Here is a 25,313-nt window from a genome sequence, read left to right as displayed (position 1 = left end):
AGCTGTATTAATTTCCTTGCTCAAAGTTACTAGTGTTACTTAACAACGTAACCGAACTTTGGTGTGCCCTATATGAATTTGTTTAAAGTAACAGAAACCCATCCTAGATAACTTAAATAAAGAGAAAGTGATTAGAAGAATATCAGGGCATTACCAAGTAGGTGGAATTGTGGACACCCAGGTTTCAAATCAGAGCAAGAACCCAGACGAGAACTACTTTTCTGGAAGGAAAAGAAAACAACAACAACAACAAAACTGATGGAATGAGTTCTAGCTATTTATTTTGCCCTGTTTGATTCTACTCAAGATTTATAACCCTAAAACAGAGACTCTATTTGCCTAAACTTGGGGTTCACAGGTACACCCTTGATTACACAGGAGTATTGAGATGGGGAGGACCTGCCAGCTTCAGTAAGCCAATATGGCTAACTCCCCTTGCTACATACAATGGGAGAGAGAGTTTTTCAAAAGAAAATCAGGGTATTGCTAAGAAATGGAAATTCATGCTGTGCAGTCAGCATTTTAAAGAATATCCACTTCAAGCCAAAAATCTCAGTGTTGATTTTGAAGGAAATAATAATAATAATAACAACAGCAGCTACACTTAAGGCAAATATTCCTGTTAACATATATTAAAATGTATATGCTATTCAAAGTCCCCAAAATCAAAGCAGCAGAGGGTACACTGGAAATCTGGGATGTGTGCCCTTCTCAAGTGATAGTGTCTATAAAAATCTTTTGCTTACCAGCAGCAGTCTGAATTCCTGACGTGGCAAATAATTTATTTTTCCTTTCTAGAGCCACAGATCAGGCTTCACATTTATAGGTCTGGTAAGTCACCATAAGTCTAACATGGAGGTAGCAGTTAGTCCAGCCCAAAGGAAAAGAAGTAGAATCACTTCAGAAATGACTTAATCCATGCTTCAAACTAGCATATCCATCCTGAAAATCATTCCTGACTACATGAGCACCTGAGAGACATTTGCATTTGAGAGTTCTGATCTGACAACCACAGACATTAACCCTTAATAACATGTAATGCTGCAGTAATTTCACCTATTTGCAATTCATAAGCACGATCTGTTTGGAGCAAAAATAAACTACCAAAAGCAGATTCAAATGGTTTCAGTTTAAGGTGATGACTAATAAAATAACGCTTAACTCTGAGCAGAACTCTAAATCCCACCTCAGTGGTTCTGACAACTTTTCTATTTCCTGAATTAATAATTATATTAATATAGGAACCTCTTCTATAATACGAATGTTTTCTTTTATGTGTATCGTGTGCTGCCCGAGAAATACATTCTTAGATGAGATAGTGAAAATCAATGAACAAGTTGGAATAATTCCAAAAATTTTGAAATAATTTCATGAACCAAAATGGTATTTTAGCACAATTTTAAAGGATGTTACATAGAGTTATAAGACATATGTCTTAGAAGGTAATCGAGAAACATTTTAGTCTAAATGCTTTATTTTGTGAAATTTCCAATGCCCTAATAGCACATGCTGCATAATTAAAATCAAAGGTCAGTCAATACAGAACACAGGATTGAGTATGGAAAAATATCCAACATGCTCCTGAATATAAGCAATATATGGTTCAAAAAAATGATATGAAAGCTGATACATTGTCTACCTCTGATATTTACCTTTGTGGTCAGAAAAAAAATTGTCATAACTCATGCCTTTTTTTCCAGAGTCACTAATTTTCAAATTTCTAATGGAAAACATACTACTGTGTATTGCATCTCAAATAACTTATTGACAGTCTTCTTCTTCCTTCCTCAGTATTACCAAAGGCATTCATGGAGAGCAAACAAGCATCTCAGAACTGGAATATATCAAATAACTTCCCAAAGAAATATGGCAATACATTCTCACAAGTGGGAGTGCAGAGAGGAAGAGAGGTTTTCATAAAATATTATCTTAAAAATAGAGCAAATCTATTTATATAGAGCAAATCATATGTTTAATGTATTTTGTTAGCAAAACATGCACACACAGAGGATCAGACTTTTAGAATTAGATAAAACTGTACAGATAAATTAGACTGCTGTTTCATAATTGCAGTAAGACTATTTTGATAGGGTGATATTAATTTTTAAGGGCATATTATTTATGCATCAACATAAGTATAATTAGAACTCCAAATGCCATATTTCCCTGATAGTTGCACTAATTAGAAGCTAAAGGTTTGTTGTTTGGTTAGGGTTTGGTTTTGGTTCTTTTTTTTTTTTTTCAAAAGGCTATTTTAGAATGTTAACAATTTTGAGATATAGGTAAAGGTAAATGTGTATTCACGATACAACTCTCAGAATTTTTCTATGTACTAGAAGACTGTTATAATATTAGTTATTTCACGCCTCTGGGCACTTTGCGTACAATTGAGCTTCTCTATCTTCTCTACCTATCTGATTCCAATTATCTTTAAGCTCAAATATCGTTTTCTCAGTCAGGTGACCTGTCCACACAGAGTTAGAGACCCTCCCATCTGCAAGTGCGCTATATGCTGTCCCCAGAAAATGGTATTTGTTGTATTCTTTAACACCTAATTTGTTGTCAAGGCCATCTCTTACACTTCCAAGGGACATGCAGACATGCAATAAAATCACATGGAGAAAAATTTTAAGGTACTGATATAATTCTGCACTCAGACTTGGTGAGGAATAAGCAACCACATTTTTTTTTTAAAGTTCTCAGCTGAGTCTAATGTTCATCTATTGTCAAGAGTAACTGTACTTGCCTGTAAACTCTTCAATGTTAAAGAGCTTTTATTACTCATTTACTTACAGCTTATTGATTCAAGCACAGCACATGGTGGGCACAGAGCCCATATCTCAACGTTTAGGGATTCATATAATATAGTAGTAAATAGCAAATCAGTAATGATGATGCAGATAGCAATATGTGGAGAAGTATAGATTGAGCTGGAAGCAAGCCTGCATAGACCTGATCTTTAAACGAAGCTTAGCTGAAAAGACAAGAAGAGTAGGAGGATCATCAGTTCTAGCAGCACAAACTGCTTCTTGTATTTAGGCATAAATCTGTAATATTAAAGAAAAAATATTTCCTGCCATGGGAATCAGAACTCCTGGTTAAGTGGTCCCTGTAAGAGTGAAAGCTTCTATGCTCCGGTCTCTGGCCACCACTCAGCCCACTGTGAATGCAGAGGACCTCCTGAAAGTGAAGAAATTCTCAGAGGATTTTGGACAGGAGAGTTAAAAATTTCTTCACTCGGTGATGGTGAAGGTGGGAGGAATTGATTGGGGTAAAAAAAATCCATGGCACCCCCCATGTCAGCAGCCAGACAGGGCCCCGGGGCTCATCTTCACGTCCCTCTGGCGTCCCCTCTGCTGTCTGGCCACCAGCCGGGGAGCGGGAAGGAAGGGCCTCCGGGGCCGCAGAGACACAGAAGCACATTCGGCACTGGGTGGAATACTGGTTCTTCCTACTTCTTCCTACTGGTTCTCCTCCTCTTCTGGATGCTCATCAACTCCTTGTCCTGCCCCTCCATGTTTTGTTTTGTTTTTTGAACCCTTCTTTGTTCCCCTAAATTAATGCTGCTTGGATTTTTGTCTTCTTTATAAATAAAGTTAAAATCTCCCAGAACCATCAAGGAGTAGGAGCAGCCCACACTGTGGGGTTGGTACAGACGGTCAGAATGGCTTGCCAGCTCCCTCCACCCTTTTCTTCTAACTCAAGTTTTACTCCTTGTGCACACAATGGCGAATGCCCTGGGTCACCAGCCCAAGCCCTGCCTGTAAAGGCTGAGAGTAAAGCCAAGCCATTCCCAGCCCCTACGTCAGCATCCTGGGCCCTGTGTCCTCCCTGCAGGAGGAGAGGATGGTTTTTGTGAGCACAAAGCTATGTAGATCAGAATGAGTGAGGGCAGTCAGGTAGGGTTTCACTGCTGCCTTCTCTTCCCTCTGAATGTGAGAACACTGAACCCAGCCACTGCCCCTGGCACCCCGCCCTGTAAATGGGCTAATAAATCCTTTTCCCTCTTGAAAAAAAAAAAAAAAGAGTGAAAGCTTCTAACACTCCAAAAAACTGTAAACTTTCTATTAATAAAGAACTTAGTTGCATTCGGATATTTTCAGGAGGTTATGAGAATATGTTCATGCAATTTTATTACAGGTCATTTTTTTTTCTTTCCTAAATATAATCTATTGTCAGGTTAGCTAACATACAGTGTGCACAGTGCGCTCTTGGCTTCAGGAGTAGATTCCCGTGATTCATCGTGTACATACAATACCCAGTGCTCATCCCAACAAGTGCCCTCCTCAGTGTCCATCACCCCCTCCTCCCTCCCATTAACCCTCAGTTTGTTCTCATCATCAGGGAAATATAAATCAGGTCATTTTTTTTTAATGAAGTCCCATGTCTCTTTCTTCAGTAAAACCATATAATTCTGTCTTTAAAATAGTTTCCATTTTGAGTTGCCATGCTCAAAGTGAGCATTCTGAATACTATAAAGAGATGCCTTATTTCACATAATTTCACATAATTCAGATAAATATATCAGGCATGCAGGAAGCACTTGGTTTACTGAGGAATGAGTCACTATCTGCGCTAAAATATAAGTGTCCTTGTACCAAGGAAAGGCCATTCCTGATGAATGAAGCATGACTGAGGGCCTCACCATCACCGCCTCCTGCAGAACTTTTCCATCCCTTTCAACCCCCATTATGCATACATAAAACTATTGTTTCTCTCCTAATATTCCCTTCTTTTTCTGGGTAAGTAATTGTGAGGTTTTTATTAGATAATAAAATCCTAAGTGTTCTGAGTTAATTTCAATATATAATACTAATAACATTAATTTATTGGTGAAAAATTAGCACTGTAAAGGCATTGATATTGTTATAATATCTCTGTATCCTCAGTTTCTCAAACAATATCTGGTGGACAACAGACACATGACAAACATTTGTTAAGTAAATCAATGAATTAGTGATACTACATCCACTCTTTCATACAGTACATAGAGTGAGGTAAAGCAAATGTAAGTTAGTGTTCCTGTGTTATAAAATACATTTCTTTTTACACTCAAAAACCTAGACTTAAGAAAATCTGGAGTAGCATATCTTCAGGCTCAAAAATTTACAGTCAACCATAGTGCTAAGATTTGGGACTATTAGTCGACACTCTTCCTCTCCTTGTAAAGCCTGAATTCGAGAGCTCTTGAAAATCACCCAGAGTAGATTGAAAGAGGATGCAGAGGGGTGTAAAGTTTCTATCCAGTCAGCCATAATAAAGAAAATCACAATACCATCCAGAAAGGGAAATAGTACATTTTAGCAGGTAAAAGAAAACGCATTCTCTTCTACTATTGATAGGTTTATAAAATTTGGGATCCAGTTTCCTGTCATCAAAGACCCAGAAACCTGAAAATGTGTTTCCCAAATTATTCATAACATTAAAAAAAACCTAGTGATGGATATCATAGAACCTCAAATCTGGTGCTTTTTAAATTTTTTGCCAGGTACAAAATCATTAGCAGAGAAATATACCGTGACTAGCATGTCATACAGAGGTCTCCACGTCTTTAATGTTGCTATTAATAGCTAGGGAAATTCAGAGCTTCTTACTTATTCTCTCATTGTTTGCACCTGATGTCAACTTAGTCAGAATGATTTGTTTAAAATATGTAATTCAGAAGGCATCTCAAGAAGTAATGTGGAATGTATAAACCTGGCCTGCCTAATTTCAAGTGAAATACAAGAGAGAAATGCATATTAATGTAAAATGACTATAAATCAAAAGCTATTTCATTTTCTAGGGTAGTATAAAAGCCAAACCTGTTTGAAACCATAATTCAGCTGTCATAATCTCTTAGATATACCACTGACCTTCCTTGGAAGTTTCTGTCACATAGAAGTGAATGGATCAGGAGGAGCAACATTAAATCACATGGCATTACGGAGAGCCAGGCACTTGAAAGTAATTTAGCTCACTTGAGCAAGTCCTTTAACCACAAGTCACACTTTCCTAGATAGAGATTCCTTTTGCTGTACATGCACATACACTGACATAAAACACATTCACTGTGTAGACTATACAAAGAGATTCATTGTGTATTCCATGTCTGTGCTTACGGATTTTTTTTCCATCAATATTGAACTCGGGTGCTCCTGTGTTTTCAAGAAACAGCTAAAAGATTTTGTGTTGTAACTCCTGAAGCCACTTGTCTGATTAACTTAAGGATGTAGATTTTCTCTGGGTATTTTACATTTATTATTAATAAACAGCCAGTATCTAACATGATTACGTGGCTGCCTACCTCTCCAAAATGAATCATTCTATTAAAACTGTGACTTTCAACGTTAAGCCTGAGGTAGGAAACAGGTCTGAATTTAGAATCATGCTATTCACCAATGCCAAGGATTGTTGTTAGGGATTTAAAAAAAATCTTTTGGGGAGGAGGGTTTAAGAAAAATCTGCCTTTGGAACTTATGGGGGCTTTTAAACTGGAAGAAAATGGATGATGTTTATTTGACTCCATGTGCATTTGTTACTAGATTTTCATTGGAGTGCTGCTGTTTTTTCCATGGACAATGATTATTTTACCATTACCTCTTCCCCCAAAGATAGAAGATTAACAAGACTATTCTTGTTACTTTAAAAGCTTTTTAACAATTTCAGAATTTCTTTTTTTTAATAATTGTATAATTTTGAGAGAGAGAAAAAGAGACAAACCATGAACGAAGGAGGTTACAGAGAGAGATAGAGAGGGAGACACAGAATCCGAAGTAGGCTCCAGGCTCTGGGCTATCAGCACAGAGCTTGACACAGGGCTCGAACTCACGAGCGATGAGATCACAACTTGAGCTGAAGTTGGATGCTAAACTGACTGAGCCACCCAGGTGCCCCCACAATTTCAGAAGTTCTTGTGATTGTGGATGAAAGAGGGTAAGGTGTGGAATACAGACAGACCTCTGCTCAGAGCTTCAAGCAACTCTCTCAGAACTGTACTACAAATGGGTTGATCCATGTTTCACCCTCAAACCTTTCACTTAATGAATATCTGATGATCTCCAAGAGTTTGTTGTTTTGTTTTGTTTCATTTTTTGTCTTTTTTTGAGATAAGGATAAAACTATTCATTTCACAGTTGAGGAATAATTGATTCCCAAAGGGCTTGCTCTATCCACAATGGAAAAAACACTTTAAGAATCATTTCTGTTATCTAATACAAAGACTAAGAATATAAAGTCCTTGGTTCCATTTAAAACTCTACTGATAAACTTTTGGGTAAATTACTCTGTACCTAAAATTTGTATTTAAAGACTTCCAAACTAGGGCATTAAAAGCTAAAAATGAATATCCTGCATATAGCAAATGCTGAGCTTTAAAAAAATGTATTAAAGCATGATTTCAAATTACTTGTGTAATTAATAAATGATCAGTGAATACTTGTTTAGCTGCATTTTTGTGGATGCAGGGGGCTTTGAAATATAATGAATAGTATTTTTAAAAAATAACGCATAGTCCCTGACTTCACAAATTTTACAATTTATATGGCAAAGCCAAGTTTTCAGTGGTTTCATTCTTATTTCCAGAATCATTTATAGATTGACTGCAAACAATTTTATAACAACCTATAGCCAGCCATCCCTTATACTTGGTGAACACAAACTTACCACAAGGGGCTGGATGACTTCTAAGGAATCTCAGCATAACTTGGCATATTTCTTGAGAAAGATGATATTAGGCAGATAGTTCCCTTTTTCACATCTCTATCCCTCAAACTCTTTTAAGCTCTTACATAGAAACTGTATTGGTTAACTAAAAGCTATAAGAAAACTAATTGTAATATAAAACCTGGAAATATTTCTTACCACTAAAGTCAGTCAATGTATCCCCCAACTCATGAATCTATCTTGAGTCTCCTGAGACCACTGTGGTGTACCTTATTGCCAGGAATGAAAATAACACACTAGTGATGCCTGGCCCCCATCAGTTCCTCAGCCACATTACATTTCCAGCTATGTTTATAAGCATCAACACTTTTTCATCTGAGGACTCCTTTCATATTTACTGTAAAAAACAAAGCATATATATATATATGTATGTATATGTATGTATATGTATATATGTGTATAAAATCATTCCCAAAGCAACTACTACAAAGAGACACCATTAAATTCTACCTTCTAGAACTCATTCATGAAATTTGGCTCTGTATCTGACTAGTGGGTAGAATTTTGAATTCCCTATTATTACAATTGGTGGCAAATTAGAAACTAACTCTACCTAAAAAGGGGGGGGGAGCAAATATCTGTCTGATGTCTTGAACTTTTTCTCCTGAGAAAAATCATTTAGGTGTGGGTCATTTAAAAAATGTAAAAAGGAATAATTAGAAAGAAAATTGGAGGTGTTAGGAAAATACTTAGGTGAATATAACATTTTCCAAGAGCATTTTTTTCCCCCAAGAGCATTTATATAAGACTGGAAGGAGTGCCAGATAAGTAGCCTTTGTTTTTGGCAACTTCTTCATTATCAATCACCAAATCTTATAAAGTCCCTATGTATCTAAGTAACCTAAGCCATGAGATAGAACATGATACATAAGATATAACAGGAAATGTAAGAATTTATACATCTCAATGAAGGGATTATATTCCCTGTGAAGAAGAGACTGATAGAGTGTGGGAAAGGTGCCTTCACAGAGGAGTCTTATGGTCTTGATGAAGAAAGGAAATTTCTATCAGGTTTTACAGTAGCTGCAAAGAAGAATGCTACTTAATTGGATATTCTCTTTAACCAAAAGCTGAACCACAGGACAGACATCTCATTCACTCTCATTATTTCAAAGGCCATCTATATTTTGAGGTTCAAAGTTCTATTTTTACACCAATTCATCATCTGAGCTTCATAAAATATCTAATAAGGTCTACTAGACATCCCCAAAAGAATATCAAAAGGCAACTCACACACAGAGGCTCTAAAGACTGAACGTTATGTATTTTACTATTGACCCATTCTTACTCATTTAGGCAGTCAATCAGTCACCCAACCATTTATCCAATATTTATTCAGTAGCCACGATGTGTTTGGCATTGTTCTAGAAGTCAGGGATACAACAGAGAACAAAACTCTCGCAAATACTTTCTCGCAAGGAGTTTACAGGGTAGTGGCAATGTAAAAAGTCAGAAAAAATAAAATATAACACGTATTTTTAAGTTCTAAAAACAAATAGAGCAGGAAATGGGAAGGATTTGTAGATAAGGGAGCTGCCTCATAGAATGTGATCCTCCTTCTGTGTTTTTTTATCTCAGAGAATGTCACTAACACACACTCAACTGCCAATCCAAAGACAAAGGTTGATTCGTGAAGTTAGTAATTATGCTATGTCCATAATAACCCTCCAATTCATTCAATTATTTTCTCCCAGTGCTATCACATGAGGTCAACCTGACATTGTCTCTTACCAAAATAATTACAACAGATCTCTATAAGGTCTCCCTAGCTGTTGTACAGCTTCAATCCATTTTTCAAATTGTAGCCAGAGAGCTATTACTAACGTATAATCTTTACAGCCGCTTGGTTTCCACATTGATAAAATCCAAAAGAGCTTTTCCTGTCTTGCCCCTTCTCCATCACCATCCCTCTCTATTTCACATTGTACTCTCAAGCCATGGATTGAATTACTGAATCCTTTGACTCCTTCATACTTTTCACTTGTTTCTACATGTGCCATTTCCTTTCTCTGGAAAGGAATATTTCTCATTCTCTCCCTTCCTCGGCTTCTCCCTCCCTGTTTTATTTTCAACCAGATAGATTCAACTAACTTCTCAGTTTAGACATCACCTTTTGCAGGAAGTTACCACTGAGACCCCCCTGGAACCAATTCCTAGGACCTCCCATAGCACACTGTGCATATACATATCAGAAACCTTACAACATTATATTGAAAACCAATCACTAATGTGGCAGTATGACACTGTGATGTTAACTTGTATTTTCTTCTCCCTCTCTTCTATTCAAATAGGGAATTGGTGCTGTAAATGTTGCCTTATGGAGAGGTGCATCAGAAAAAATAGTCCATAAATCTTTCTGCTTCCAAAGGATGGAGAGGATTTTTAGACATAGGCAAAATCACGAGGTTTACAACATGAAAGAAAGCCAATTTCCTTGCTTTTAGAAAGAATGTATGAGAACAGCAGTCTGTGGGTCCAGGAGCATTGGGAACCTGCGCTTGACTCCCAGAGCTGAGACCAGTGCGGAGAATGACTGTGTGGTGCATCAGTGCAGATGGACCCAACAGCAGTTTATAAGAAAAGATGTCCCAGCCTCCAAAGTCACATGTGAGCAGTAGATTGCCACTAGACATGAAGCAGCTGTGTGAACCAGGGTGGTGGGTGACACAGTGATATTCTGGAGCACGGGGGACTGATTCCATACCTTTGCAGCATGTGAGAGTTCATGTTCTTGGCATAATCGAGGGGGAGAGATCCTCAAAAAAATGAAGGGTAAGTATAGGAGACATGCCTAGCTCCCAGTCAACATCTATCTGCTCTTCCACCTTATTAAGAACCACCAATTTTCTTCAGAGTGTCAATATACCTAACAGTAACAACAACAACAACAAAAAAACAAACAAACTGTGATTTCCAGCCTTCCTCATAACTAAGAGTGGTAAATAAGATGTAAGCCTAAGGCTTTACAGGAACATCCTGGAAAGCGCTGGAAAATGTGCCAACTTAGTTGACATACATACTTTGCCCTTGGCTATTCCTCAAATTCATGCCTTTAAGTTAAATCATGACATTGAAGACTGTCTTTGTCACTGTATTATCCCCAACTAAGTGCATATTGCATAGTAATCATTTAGTAACTATCATTCAAAGAGCAAAGACAAAGAAAAGTGTTACTTTCTGTAGATGTAAATGATCATTACATTTGAGCTCTGGATTTCCCAAAGCACCCAAAATAAAAAGGTAGCATTTAGGTCACATGTTCCTAAAGAGCGAGGACCTACCTATTATCTGTATTAGGTACATTGGGTACACAGAGCCTGATGTCATTTTTTAAATCACCTCTAAAGCATTAAAAAACAGTAAGTGAGAATTTTGAAAAAGTATTCTGAATCATCTTTTATTCTAATAGCATGGGGACTTTCCCTTAGCTCTCAGTGTAATGAGTCCCTAAAATTGTCTGCCCATGCCAGTATAAACCAGGACAGGTTAGTTTATGCAAGAGTAGTAACCAGCCTTTAAGTCTCAGGGATTTATCACTAAAAAAAAAAAAAAAAAACCTTTTTCCTAGTTCATGCCAGGTCTACAGCCAGCCCAGGTGGTCTTCCAGAGCTGCTCTTCCTCCTAAGGTTGGCTCAGTATCCCAGGCTGCTTTAATCTTTTGGCACATTCATGTCAACACATGCCTCCATGGTCACAATGGCAGGAAAACAGAGTTCTGAAAAATATCGTATCAACCATCAAGTGTTCTGACAGACAGTGACACATAGATATCGCTGCTACCACAATGCATTCTAGAACTAGTCACATAGGTCTGCTTAGTCATAGGGATGTGAGGAAAGATACTCCTCCCATGTTTCCAAAAGAAGAGAAATGAACATTAGTGATCATGCCAAATCTCCACCATACATAAGCAGTTTTTAGAAGAAACATTCTCATATCCCTAAAGACAAAGGTCCTGAAACCTTTTGGATTTAAAATCTCTCTATACTTTAAAAACATATGGAGGGTGCTAAGGGGTTTTGTGGATGTTTATTTTATCTACCAATATTTATCATATCTGAAATTAAAGCTAAGAAATTTAAAAAATATTTACTAATTTATTTTAGGAAAATAGTAACATATCCATCATACACTAACATAAATAATATTTTTAGTAAAAATAACTGGATTTCTAAATGAAATAAAAAAATAGAGGAGTGGCACTCTTATATTTTTTGGAAATCTCTTTAGTATCTCTACTAAATAGAAGACATCTATATTCAAAAATCTGTATTCAATCTGTTGTGATATCACACTTTATGTAGCCTCTGGAAAAATTTTATTATGTATCCATGGGAGAATAAAACTGGTAAAGGCAAATAACACCTCAGTATTACTATGAAGATAGTTTTGACTTCACAGAACAGTGAACGGGTCTCACAACACCACTAGACACTTTAAGAAATGCTGCCTTAAGATGGCTAATGTCATTGCTCAATGGCATTGCAAACTATACAAAGGTAAAATGCTTGCTGCCTCTAATGTCTTCTATTTTGCTTTACTTTTGCTCTGAAAACTTTTATTGGGTCAACTCATTGTGCTCTGATTGAAAAGTATTCAGTGCCTCAATCAGGGGATAAACTTGCCTGCTGGTTTTCCCAGAAACGATCTGTGAAGGATGTCTCCATTATCTTAAATAATAGTACTGTTTTCTTCTTCTGGTGTGCCTTTTCAACTTTCTCAGTGAATCCATCTGTCATTTTCTGATCAGCAGCTGAATAGGCACATTTGCTTTCAAGTCCTCTTAAATCCACTTTCTCTATCCGTCAGGACCCTAAATCTTATAGTATGAGGGTCGTTATCCTTAGCACACCCTTTCCTTCTACCTGTGGGGCTTATTATCTTACTCTTTCTTGAACAGCCCTTTGGTTGAAATCCCTTTATCAATAGGACTCATGGATTGTCTAAAATGGTACGAAGATACTCCTTTCCATTTGCCTTCTAATTAAAATATTCAAATAAACAGTCACTGAATAGCTACCACATATAAAAGACTCCTAGTACATATAGAAGATTTCTACATTTATTCAAATAAAAAACTACAGATTCTTAACAGTGATTTAAAAGTTACCAAAACAAACAATATGTTGGAGTAGAAAATAAGACATAAAATATTAGAGGACAAAAATATAAATGTTTTGGGTCCCTTCCCCTCTTTTGAATCTCAGTTTGCATATCTGTAAAACAGGACTAAGAGAGAAGTTTCAGAGGTCTGAGAATTGTTTTTTCAGTCAGTCAGGCCAGACAGTATATACCCCCGCCTTATTCTCCCTCGGCATCCAGAAAGCTGAAGGGTTGTGGGTGTCCTGGGGCCAATTACTTGGTGCTAGTGGGACAAAGTGGGACGCCCCCTCAGATACAGGTTTCTGACCCAGGACTTCAGAGTCACCTCTCCTTTTCCTCAACCCCCATAGAACATTCTTGGAACCCCTGGGACAGCGCTGGGAGGGCACACACAGAAACCCACCAAGAGTGGGGATCCTGGCTCAGGTATAGGGAGGGTATTGGGAGATGGCATTCTTCTATCCGGAGTGAAACTCAAGAGGCTAGAGATGCAGGGCCACCCCCTTTCACACTCTCTGCAGGTGGTTGTTCTCTGCCATTTTGCCCCTGCTCAGAGATCCCCTGGCCTCTTTGTCTCTGCACCCATCTTTGTCATTGTCTTTGGGGCCCAACCCCCTGATGTCATGTCTGATGTCAGCAGGGAGTCAGTAGCAGGCCAGCATCTTGGGCCACTGAGCTGCACCAAGGGAGATGTTCTTGGCGTGGAGTCTATGCTGTCTTGAAGTGACTAACACTGTAGGTCAGGATGCTACCCTGCAAATGCCCACACTGCCAGGAAGCCCTCCAAGCAGATGATGTCCTACAAGTTGAAATGCTTCAGTGTTCAGCAACTTCCCCTCCCACAGTAGGAACAACATCTCTGGAGATATGAACTCAAATCCCACTCTGCCACTCCTGGGCCTGTGGTCTTGCACAAGCCCCTTAACTCTCTAAGCCACAGAACATGCTATAATACTCGGCATATAGTAAGTGCTCAACACATGTTACTTCAGTTTTATTAGTATTATTATTACTATTTTTATATTTCCACTTATTAACTGTATGACCTTCATCAAATAACTGTCCTAAGCCCCATTTTCCTCAGAATGAAGATAATTGCACCTGTTCTCCCAGTAAAGATGTGAGAATTAAACAGCAAGGCAATCCATAATGGTTAGCTCCTTTTACTTCCATTCCTACTTAGCAGCCATGTGGCTTCCACATGTTACCTCGCTTTTCTGGGCCTCAGTTTCTTCATTTGCAAAATTGGGAAACAGTATCTACTTTCTTGGGGAGCCTGGTTGGCTCTGTTGGTTAAGTGTCTGACTTTGGCCCAGGTCATGATCCGCGCTTTGTGGGTTTGAACCCTACATCAGGCTCTGTGCTGACATCTCAGAGCTCAGAGCCTAGAGCCTGCTTCAGATTCTATGTCTGCCTCTCTCTTTCTGCCCCTCCCCTGTTTGCATTCTGTCTGCCTCCCAAAAATAAATAAATATTTTTAAAAAATAGTATCTACTTTCCTAGAACTGTGAGCATTCAGTGAGATTATTTTTGACATATGGAACCTATCGAACATGTTACCTTATTAGTATTATTATTCCTGTTGGTATTATAAGCCCTCCTTACCAGCTGTGTGACCCTGAACAAGTTCCTTAGGCTCTCTGAGTCTCAGCTTCCTCATGGGGTAAGATGGGAAAAATCAATCCTTCTACTAGTTTTGCTGTGAAGAAGAAGCATCTACATCAGTACTTTGTTCTCACCAGCTCTGTTTCCTGGCTCTGTGATGCAGGCAAGTCCCCTCCCCTCTATTTACCTCAGTCTTCTCAACTGCCCTGTGAATCTAGCAATCTCCACCTTATCCAAAGTTGTGGGATAAGGAGGAAATACTCCCACAAGCCTGATTAGGAATGGCATGGATGATGTTGGGGCCTTGGTAACTCCTGGGGCTCACCAGGGAGGAGGAATTTGCATCTGTCTGTGTAGAGCTTCAGAAGGCTTGCACAATAATCCTGGACTGGCTGCCCCACCCAGAAATCCTGCAGCAGCAACACAAACTGCTTCATAGGGCGGGGGCAGGGGCAGAGTGGCGGCAGCTTACTCTGCAACTGTGGGGACATCAATCCCAGAGAGCAACCCATACTCAACCTCGCCTAAAAGACTCAGAACTCACTGGAAGGAAATATATGACCCAGTTCTCCTCTAAAAACCCTTCTATTGCCTACTCAGGGAACATCCAGAGCTCTTGGACCACATGGAAGGATAGGATGGGAACTCAAGCAGCTGGACTTTAAATCATGCTCCTTCATTGATCAGCTCTATAAAGGAACAGGTTTTTGTCTTGGCTTTACTATCAATTAATTATTCCTTTAGACTTCATTCACCTCAACTAAAAGAAGAATATGTTACCTTTTACACTCATTGACCTCTATCATTCTATGATACAAGTGAGGGTTTGATTAAGCCACCTATGTATTAGCAAATCTCTTGATGTATGTTCTTTTTCATCATTTGTATTACATACCCTGTGGAAATACTACAAATATTAATGTTTATTTCACTGTCAATTATTACCTGAAATTCAGAACAAATTCTAGACCAACATGATTACATGGGTCCCTGAGAGAAAGAGCAAAGTGACCAAGGCATCCAACAAAACAAAAACAAAAACAACAACAACAACAACAACAAAAGCTAATTACTTTTACTCCTTACAAGTGGTAGAATTTGTTGGTTAGAAACTTCTTCTGGAACTTTCTGATGTAATCTGAAACCAGCCCCCATACATGGAGGATAGAGAGAGACTGATGAGGCAGATGACTCCAGATTGGTAGATGGCAGGTTTAATAATCAAGGGAACAGACATAAGAGGCTTGTCTTGGGCAGCCTCAAAACAGGTAGATTACACTCACCAGCCAACTCTTAGAAGTTTATATAGAGGCCCTAACTGGGTTTAGTCTCATACTCAGTCAAGATAGCCTCAACACATTCCTATCTCAAATCTAAATATCCTTAGAGTAGCTTCTGAGAACACAGAAAACAAACAGAACACACATTCCAAGGACAAGGGAGGGGGTGGGGAGCCTCCAATTGCTCAGATCCAGCTCATGGGTCAACCGCCAGTTATATCTTCTTGATGACCTCCTCAAACAGAAGTAAATTGAATAGTTAAATTGTTAGTAAAATGCTTAAAATATTAATAACCACATAAGATATGATTGATACCTGAGAATCTAAGGTTCTCTCATTACTCTCTCCAAATACCATGAGAGAGAGTTGCACATGACGGAGGAAAAGCTTGAATTTTGAAATGCATGAATGTTGAGTCTCTTATCTCAAATTCTGAGTTTCATCCAAACTAGTTCTATTACTGAATTATTAAAAAATTCAGTTGAAGAGGAGGAAAAATTTTGACAATGGAAACCTTAAAATCTAAGATTCAGCTTGTATCCCTAGTTTTACTACCAAAGAGTCTAAGAGAACCCCTTTAGGATTAGAGGTAAGGAAAATAAACATGAAAGAAACTAATCAAATAATTCAGTAGATCATGGTCTTTGGAATCAGAGACACAAATTTGACTCACACTTCTGTCACTCATAAGTCAAGTTATTATATAGACAATAACTAGTCATGTTATTCAACCTTGCTAAGCATCAGTATCCTCAACTGCTCGGAATTGTCCTCATCTGTATGAGTGAAATGATAAAGTGCTTGTACCTAACATACTGTAGGAATCCAAAGTAATTGCTGGACAACATCTTTCTCTTGACCAAATTATAAGATTGATAGGGATTTGAGGTCTAAATTACATGAATAGGCAATTTAAAAATACCCAAACTTTCTGGAAAATATACTTTGGCATATTCATTTTCAGGTGATTCACTGTAATCACTATAGAGAAACCTGTATCATTCAAATAAGGAGACTTTTTTTTAAGTTGATTTATTTTGAGGGTGGGGGGCAGTGGCAGAGAGAGGAGAAGAGAGAGAATCCCAAGATGTGCTGACAGCACAAAGCCTGATGCTGGGCTAGATCTCCCTGTGAGATCATGACCTGAGCCAAAATCAAGAGTTAAACACTTGAGGCACCTGGGTGGCTCAGTCGGCTAAGCATCTGACTTCGGCTAAGGTCATGATCTCGCTGTCCAGGAGTTCAAGCCCTGTATCGGGCTCTGTGCTGACAACTCAGAGCCTGGAGCCTGTTTCAGATTCTGTCTCCCTCTCTCTCTCTGCCCCTACCCTGCTCATGCTCTGTCTCTGAGAAATGAATAAACCTTTAAAAAAATTAAAAAGAGTTAGATGCTTAACTAAGCCCACCAGCTGCCCCAAATAAAGGGGCATCTAAGAAGAGAATCAAAGCCCTGACTTTCACTTTGCTTACTGAACTGGTTTGACATAAAGGAAAGGGGACCTTGAAACACTTTTTTTTTTTGAGAGAGAGAGAGAGAGTGTGTGCACGCAGAAGGCAGAGGGAGAGAGACTCCTCACCCACCACCAAGCCTGATGCAGAACTTGATCTCGTGACTCTAAGATCATGACCTGAGCCAAAATCAGGAGTAGGATACTTAACCAGTCGAGCTTCCCAGGTGCCCTGAAACACTCTTTTATTATAGTATTAATCACAAGATTTAGAAATATGATTCTTAAAGGATACAGTTAATATAAACTGAATATAATTTTTAATCAGCTTTACAAATTAAGTTCTTGAGAAAAAAAGTCATAGCTAAATGCCTGCAATATTAATACCAATAGTGGTAGTAGTAGTAGTAGTAATAAGAAGAAGAAGAATTTGCCTATCATGTCATTTACTATTTCAACAAAATAGTACTTTTCTATCTTAATTTCATGTTGGAGAAGCAAAGTGTACTGCTAATAACAACACAAGACTGGGTTAGGCATGCAAATTAGAATCCAGTGCCTTTTGAGTCCTTTTGAAAGGTAAAATGAATAAAGATTGACAGCTTTTATCAAAATGATTGAAAATGATTTGTGAAGGATTGAAGAAAAAAAGTACAATGATCTACTGCTTAATACAATGGCTCATATGGTCAAAGAGGGTAAGCGTGGATAAGGTAGATGTGACCAGAATGCATGTCTTTAACTGGGTTGCCAAAATGCATAAGGTATATTTTTACATTAGAAACAACCTCATATATGAATGGAAAATAAATCCAGAGGAATGAACTCACTATGTAGTTCAAGAAATAAATCTAACCTTTCAAATATGTGAAAACTTGAAGAAATCTGCACATGAAGAATGATAGGAAGTTCTCAAATAAAAAATAAAATAGAATATTCCCCATTCCTAAGTAAATGGAATAATCAATAAATCTTTACCAACCACCCGATAACAAACACACAGATACAATAAAAATCCCCACTGTGATAATTCCCCTGAGTAAACATTTGTGTAATCAAAACTCTAACATATTTCTAAGTCTACATTTATAGATATAGAAATTATTCTGGTAATATCTCTATCCAGTATGCTATATAATTTATACGCTATTTTCAAGCTGTCACATACTTGTCTCTAGGCACTTCCATATTTACATTTATGGGAGTAGAAATTGTTTTGTTAATATCTGTATCTGGTAAATATTACTGTGTCATTTTCCAGTCTTAAATATATCCTACAAATAAGGCAATGCCCAGGAAAGCTTTACTGAACATATTACATTTTGCCCATGAAGGTGGCCCATCCCCCCCCCCCAAAAAAAAAAGTCATTTGGGGCGTGGTGACAAGGTGTGATTGTGTTCGTTGTTTGACTTAAATCAAATCATTTCTGACACAGTTCAAATCCTTTAGGAACCTATCTATGGCCAATTCAAACAAATAAACACTCGAATAAGAAAAGTAGAATGAAGTCCTGCTGTCATACATTTCACTTAATAGTTGTTTTCCTGATGTATCCGAGAGGAGTATTTGAAAGGACAGTATGTATTTTCCTGTGATGTCAAAATGTCAATTCAAAATCCATCTGTTTTAGCAGAAAAATAATACTTTGTCATAAATGCGAGCTAACAGCCAGTCCTCTACCTGGAACCCAGAGGAGATTGAGAAAATCCTCTATTGTCCTAGCACAATGTTAGTTATTATTTATAAGGCCTTATAGAAAAAAACAGTTGCCTGACATTCATATAGTTTTCTTAGGAGAAATGTTCCCTTTCCTCAGCAGTGTTTAAAACACACCCAGGCAGCCAGGGATATGGTTATTTACCTTGATGCTGAATTATTTTTCTAAAGCTTGTCATTTTAAAGAAGAGATGCTAAAAATTGATAAGGTTTGGTTAGTTCCACAGCTTCGACACCAAGAAGCCTAGCGAAAACCAGGGATAAAATAAAATGTTTCTCCCACTGTGCTGTAAATACATTTCATTCAAACCTGGTGTGAATGCCCTTCAAGTCTCAAGTCCTTAGAATTTTAAGACTGAGAGCATATCAAAGCTAAGATTGCCAAATTAGTACCAATTTAGTGCAATTTAAAATTGTGTGATTTTGTATAAGAGAATACAAGCTGAGACTCTTATTTGTCTAGTGACATGTATGGTTGTCTCAGTGGTCTTACTGCTTCACTATTGATGGTATATCAAACATCTTTCCAAAATATCATGTAGCTTTCTGTCTAACATGGGGAAAAAATACCTATAGCGGCCAATTGTTGGTTTGATGGGTGTTCATCTTTCAAAAAACAACCCACAAAATTTAAGAAGGTAGCCAAGGAGACCAACTTGCTGTTGATAAATAAAAGTGTGATATTCTAGCCATAACACCTTATATGAGATGCAAAACAGGTATAACCAATGATTCTTTTAAGAGCGTGTTTTGCCAATAAGCATAAACATAATATACACAAAAAAATGATGGGACAGTAGAAGGTGGGGTAATGATTTCTTAAACTAGATGATATTCTTAAATTTATTTTGAGTATATTGAAGGATTGGAGAAAATTTTGCTCCCATTCTCTTCCCGAGTTACAATAAAACACCTTTGGTTATAGTTCAGCATATCTGGAAAACTCAGACTCATCACTCTCTACATCTTCATGTAAAATGAGAGTATTGGATCATACCATTCACTCATTCACTTGCTCACTCCTTGAATATTAATGAGTTCCATGCCAGGCCTGTGCTATATACTGGGATGTCAGCAAAAAGATAGGCATGGTCTCTGAACCACTTGAGTCCACATCCTGTAAGGGAAGTCCTAGGTTATCCATGACAAAACAAAAACCTATTTCAGTTACGATAACTTCTATAAAGGAGCAACACAAAGTAATATGGAAGCCATTAACAAAGAAACGACCTGTGGTTGGAGGGGGGAAATCTTCTAAGCAGAGAGAATTATATCTGAAAAGGCCTGAAGTGGGAAAGTTCAGGTCAAGTTTAAAAAGCCAAAAAGAATGTGTGGTTGGAACAAGGAGAGTGATGGGGCCAACAGAACAAGATGGGGCTACGGAGCTGGCAAGGAGCAAGATCTCATGGGTCTCTCAGGCTTCATAAAGGATGTGGGGCTTTATGCAGAAAACAATGAAAAGTGTTCAAAGACTATAAGAAGAGAGATGACATGACTTGATTATCCCTGAAACTGATTTCTACTCTGAATTTCAGTAGGAATATATTTGTTTCTACTAATTAAAATTGAAATAAGTAGGGCTGGCATTATTATTATCATTGTGTTACTATAGATGTTATGAATTGACATAGGCACAGAACTCAAGTTAATAAATTGTAACTTAATTATTATATTGTTAAACTTAATTTAACTCATTTAGCCTTGATTCCTCAATTCCCAGTGATTAGATGATAACTCAGTCTTTGCAATTCAAATTAAGCAGAATCACTTCTACTCTAAACTTTGATCTCTGTTACCACCACTCAGCCAAGTGCAGTCATTCCTTAGGATTCTTTCTCCACTCCCATCCATTCTGACTTTCCTTTCTTCATTTTCTTGAGGTAATCTAAGTTCTCAAAGGACATTTGTATTGTTGGGCATCTGGCCCGGTACTCTTCACTGTGTTGTGTATATGTCATTCCATCTAGTCTCCTTCATAAGATGATTATTTTCTTTTTTTTTTAATTTTTTCAATGTTTATTTATTTTTGAGAGACAGAGAGACAGAGCATGAGCAGGGGAGGGGCAGAGAGAGAGGGAGACACAGAATTGGAAGCAGGCTCCAGGCTGTGAGCCATCAGCCCAGAGCTCGACGCAGGGCTCAAACTCACGGACTGTGAGATCATGACCTGACCCGAAGTCGGACACTTAACCAACTGAGCCATCCAGGTGCCCCAGATGCTGATTATTTTCTACTGATGGTCTCCATCCTACCTTTTCAATTCCCTCCCCAAACCTAATGAAGTACAATCTGCATTTTAACAAAATGGGTCCCCGTGCCGTGTCTATACAAAGTTTGAGAAACCCCAGGTCTAAAGTATTTTCCTGTTGATTTCTTTTCAAAAAAAAAAAAGAAAAAGAATGGAACATTTTATTAAAGATGAAGATGTAACCAATGTAGCAATTAAGAGCTCCTTTCTGAAAATAAAAGGTAACTTTACGGTTATTTGCATAGCATTCAAGGCTGATGCATGTAGTTACCTAACAAGGTACACTAATGTTGCTAATGAGCCAAGCACAATATATGAGTGAGTCCAAACTGTCCATTCTTAATCTATTCTTTCCATGCTGACATGAATTATATCAAGTCCACTGGCAAAAAAGACTTTAGAGTTTCACTTGGTAGATTACTCATTAGTACTCACTCTATCTGTTCTAAGCTATCTTGCCATAGCCCGAAATAAATTGGGGATCTTTACATATTTTTCTGAGGGAATTCCCCCAAGGTTTCATGTGTGTGTGTGTGTGTGTGTGTGTGTGTGTGTGTGTGTGCGCGGTGTGTGAGCGGTGTAGTTGCAAAGCTAACTAAAAACTGAATAGTGTCAACTGATACGAAAACAACATCAAATAAATGTTGTTTTCAAGTCTTTTTATTTTTTAAAGCTTATTTACTTATTTTGAGGGGATGCAGTGAGAGGGGAAGAGAAAGAGAATCCCAAGCAGGCTCCACACTGACAGGGCAGAGCCTGATGCAAGGCTTGAACTCACAAACTGCAAGATCATGACCCGAGCTGAAATAAAGAGCTGGACACTTAACCAACTAAGACACTCAGGTGTCCCTTGTTTTCAAGTCTTTTAAAAATTTCATTAGGACAGCTCGCACATTAAATAAAGTCATATTGATGAATATGTCATATTTGAACATAATCATAGTTTCAGTTGCTCCAACAAAATTCTGAAACCATGTGTGGCATGTTTTTCAGTAGTCATTATAAAATCTTACTGTGATCATTTCTCATCATGAATACTCCCTTATGCACCAATGTAAGACCATGTCTCCATTACTAAAGTGAAAGTTGGAGTTAAGCAATTATTCAGTAATTTCTAGTGCCAGGTAAGGCCTTGGCCCTCCTGGATGCTTACAAATGTTTATTGATGAAAACTGTATTATAAAGCCACCCCTATTTGCTATGAATTACCTACATTGCCTTTTTAGAATTGTGAGTGTTCTCTAAATAACTCCATGCTCCACTTGTATTCTTCAACCTTGGCATGTAGGTCTATCTTGAATAAGTTCTTCCAAAATGCCCCGGAATACCAAATTTTGAAGACTTAGCCATTCCTCTTTCAGCCTTCTAATTTTGCCTATTGAAATGATAGAATATTGATGAATTGTGAAGACTGAACCCCAAAATTCACTCTAAATTATTCTCAGGCAGAAGGAATGACTCATTCCGGACCATCTGTAATCTCTTTGCTCTTCTGGCCCACAGCACATAATGGTGAGGCAGCTGGTTGGGCTGGATGGCACTTCTACCACCATCACCACCCCTTTCATGAAGTTTACTGATCTAGAAAGAATTACAGCAATAATAATCTACTGGCTATTTATGGTTTAGTGTGTTTCAAGTCGTGTGCTAGGTACTTTTCATTTGTTATCTCACTTAATCTTAAAAACATCCTATGAGGCAGGTGCTATTATCATCATCACTATTCACCTTTTACAAGTGAAGAAACTAGGTGTTAAAGCCAAATAGCTAGTAAGCATTATAAATAGGATTCAAGTCCAAGTTGTCCTGTTCCAAACACCTCCTCTCCTGTAAGATTTTCATTACCATGATGTTCACCTAATATAGTTGCCTGACTTAAGCCATCCCATCCAAAGGAGAATACCACTGTTCAGGTGAATATAATTAACTTTTACATTCTTAAAATAGAAACCTACAAACACATATATACTCACAAATACAGGCTTGAAATGGAGCTGTTTCTGGGTCATAAGTGAACACATGAAGTGACACACACCTGGTACAAACCTATAAAATGTAAATGAAATGACCATCACTATGCTATTTCTACTAAGTAATACCCAATCTCACAGACATCAACACAAATAGCCAAATGTACATAAGAATGAGAATTTGTATTTTCTAAATATGGCATACATGTGCATTCCAATTTGCACATATAAATGAACCTACATATATGGACCTCCACTGGCAAGAAGCACAAAGGACCACTTTTACTTAAGAAAATCCTGAGAACCTACTGAATTCAGAAGTCCACTTCAGGAATTTGTTCATTTCATGTGCATGGACATCATTACAGGCTGAAAGCTTATTAAGTATAATCAAGAAGGTCCTTTTGGAATTATCTTCCTTAGCCTACTTCCAAGGGAAATCATTTGTAGGTTTCTTCAGGGCAATGGTTATCAACCAAGTGCTCAGGCTCATTTTCAAATGTTCCAAACCAAATTTACTGTAATAATGATAACTGCTCTTTCAGTATCCTGATCTTTTTAACTGCTATACATCTTTTCATCTATTTCCATTTCCCTTAGGTAGAGTGCAGACTAAGAAATCATCAGACCCATTTTTCAATACTATACATCATCAGAAACAATTTTGATAATCATATTATTAGTGTGCATAACCCCATCCTTCAGAACTCTACGAAAAGAGTCATCTAAATGTCCTGCTCTTGTTCAGATACTCTATTTATATCTACAAATGTCAAAAATTCTAAATGAAGTGTATGAGCCTTGATTGATAAAGAGATATGGTTCTCTTTCCTAGCCAAGTAACAAATAGTTAATAAAATCCTAGCACCTGCCTAAAATTGATTTTTAAATTCTTCAAAATTGTTCTTTAGTTAATTCAGGTGACACACATTTCTATCCCAGTTCAGGAATAGTTTTTTAATGCATGATTATTTGGGAGAGAATATTAGATTTATTACCTTTGCTAATGAACACTTAGATAAAAGAGGTATTCTCAAGATAAGTATTCTCATGACATGAACTCTGATTACCATATATTAATTTTCATTTCAAGTCTGAATTATATAAAGAGTGAACCCAGTGGCTTTTACATATAGAAAATGGGACCTCTCCAAAGTACACTCTGCTATAATTCTCAAGTGTCCCCTGTCACATTTGTAATGTTGCATACCAGTAGTACCAGAATTCATCATCACGAATGCACTTCCAAAAGTTTAAAGAAGCAGTGGATAAACCTTAAAGACACAGAGTTTAACCTCACACTTTAAAATAATGTGTTAGCCCTGTTTCAGAGGGACTGAGGGGACTGACTTCAAGAATGGCCAGTGAATTGGTTGAGATGCCCCTTCCCCTATGGTCTACACCCAAGAGAGTCCCTTACTTATGTGCTCCTTTTTCACAGCAGCATTTATCACGGAGTCACTAAGAAAATGCAACTCCTTAGTAACAGCAAGGTGCATCTGCATCTCCAATATTTGAGGCAATGCCGCAACTTTTCAGTACCAAACAGTGCCACCAGGGCCACGGAACTCATTCCCTGCAGGATATGCCCTTGTCCTGGGGAATCTTAGGCTGATGAATATATGATGAAACCAATGTAACTAGAATTTTAAGAAAACAATGATTTTATCTTCTCCCTGGAATTGAGCAAGGGAAAAAATTAATGGCCTCATGAAATCTAAGAACTAGAAGTGACTTATGAGGCCAGTATCCCCTGGATACCAAAACCAGATAAAAACACCACAAAAAAGGAGAAGTACAGGTCAATATCTCTCATGAATATAAAAAATCCTCAACAAAATATCAGCAAACTGAATGCAACAATATATTTTTTAAAAATCATACACCACAATCAAGTGGAATTTACAGGATGCAAGGGCAGTTTAACATTCACAAAACAATCAACATGATACGTCACATCAATAAAAGAAAGGATAAAAACCACATAATGCTTTTTTCTACAAAAAAAAGCATTTGACAAAGTGTAGCATCCATTCATGATAAAAACCCTCTGTAAAGTAGGTGTAGAGGGAACATACCTCAACATAATAAAAGCCTTATATCAATATATAAGCCATAGCCAACATTATACTGAACGGTGAAAAACTGAGAACTTTTACCCTAAGGTCAGGAACAAGACAAGGATGTCCACTCTCACCACTTTTATTCAACATAGTACAAGAATTCCTAGCCACAGC

The 25,313-nt window shown here is 37.7% G+C and overlaps 1 pseudogene; it reads left to right on the top strand.

Moving 5' to 3' along the window:
• Window positions 1-10,157: 10,157 nt before the first annotated feature.
• Window positions 10,158-25,313, top strand: part of LOC106982274 (surfeit locus protein 2-like) — a 66,406-nt pseudogene continuing 51,250 nt past the window's right edge.

Source organism: Acinonyx jubatus, chromosome A1 (genome assembly GCF_027475565.1).
Source record: "Acinonyx jubatus isolate Ajub_Pintada_27869175 chromosome A1, VMU_Ajub_asm_v1.0, whole genome shotgun sequence".
In the NCBI taxonomy this organism is placed as follows: domain Eukaryota; kingdom Metazoa; phylum Chordata; class Mammalia; order Carnivora; family Felidae; genus Acinonyx; species Acinonyx jubatus.
Note: the sequence above shows the minus strand (reverse complement) of the source record. Positions and strands in the feature narration are given on the sequence as shown.